We start from the raw sequence: 1,462 nt of genomic DNA, 5'->3' as shown, positions 1-1,462 counted from the left end.
TTATATACTCAAGTGGTCCGCTTCGTCTCACTGAGTTCCTGGTTTGAAAGAACCGGACGTGGCTTTATAATAGAATAGAGCCTTTAATGGCAAAAAAATGGGAAGTCTCCACTGGCGGAGCGGAATCACCGCAAGGCGTGGGTGCATCAATAGTAGCAGGCCGCAAGCTAGCCTGCAAATTAGCCTGTGGATTGTTCCCAGCCTTAGTATTCTTAGGAGGAATATTTTGAGTAAAAAGCCAAGTCAGCCGATTCAAAAAAGATTAGTGTGACCCTGACCCGTATGGCGAGGTCAATAGTGCCCCAGAGTAAAAAAAAAAAAAAAAAAGATTAAACTCTGCAGGAGCTCTGCTACGCACGTCTCACTCCATGTGTCGCTGAGCCGAAGTCCCGCGGCTGCTCATCTTTTGACAAGTACTAGGAAATTCGAGCATATAACCCCGGTACTGCCTTCTCTCCACTGGCTTCCAGTCCGTTTTAGAATTGATTTTAAGCTGTAGGGCCTGATGCATTCCTTTTAATTTTAATCTATTGAACATATGTCATCTGTGTGTCTGTGTTATTGTGCCGTTTTATTTTTTGCACTGTTCTTATTTATTCTATTTTAGTCATTTATTGTTGTTTTATTCTGCCATATAAAGTACTTTGGTCAGCTGGATGTTGTTTTTAAAGTGCTATATAAATAAATTTGATTTGATTTGATGTTCAAGGCCACAGTTTAAAATCTACACCCACACATAACAACCACTGCCATTTTTCAACCACAGCACGATAAACCAGATGTCAGCGTTCTGCTTTGTAGCATCTGGACAAAACACAAATATCAACACTGGAGCAGAACTGAACTCTAACTATAAATTACATGCAAATAAGACCAAGACCTTTGGTTTATTAGTCTCACTCTGGTCAACTGGTGCTAATGGCAGAATGTGTTGCACTGATGTCTTATTAATAACAACTGTACTTTTCCTGCTGTGTGCAAAACAGTCAAAATATCAGTTGTGAAAAGTCCCATTTCATCATCATCATCAACTTTATTTATATAGCACATTTAACACAGCCACAGCTGACCAAAGTGCGTAACACAAAACACAAAAATAAAACTAAATTGCAATTAAACAACCACCCATCATAAAACAAAAATCCTCAGCAAAACAAAGCCTCATACCGGGTCAAATGCCAAAAGGTACGGATGAGTTTTCAAATACACTTTAAAAATGGACAACGAAGGGGCCTGCCTAATATATAGGGGCAATGTATTCCACAACTTTGGAGCCCCCACAGCAAAAGCCCTGTCCCCCCAAGTCTTAACCTAGCCCTCAGTATCTCGAGAAGCAGCTAATCAGCTGATCTGAGGCACCGAGAAGGACTATAGGGACACAACAACTCTGTAAGATAAGAGGGGGCCAAACCATTTAAAGACTTATAAACAAATAAAAGAATCTTAAAATGAATTCTAAAAT

The 1,462-nt window shown here is 39.9% G+C and overlaps 1 protein-coding gene across 2 annotated transcripts in view; it reads right to left on the bottom strand.

Annotated features, from left to right (window-relative positions):
• Positions 1 to 1,462, bottom strand: part of LOC109969890 (CD209 antigen-like protein E) — a 14,152-nt gene that overhangs the window by 10,408 nt on the left and 2,282 nt on the right. The window lies entirely within an intron of this gene.

The sequence above is a fragment of the Monopterus albus genome, unplaced genomic scaffold (assembly GCF_001952655.1).
Source record: "Monopterus albus unplaced genomic scaffold, M_albus_1.0 scaffold185.1, whole genome shotgun sequence".
NCBI lineage: Eukaryota > Metazoa > Chordata > Actinopteri > Synbranchiformes > Synbranchidae > Monopterus > Monopterus albus.
The sequence above is the reverse complement of the archived record's forward strand: the minus strand, read 5'-3'. Positions and strand labels throughout refer to the sequence as shown.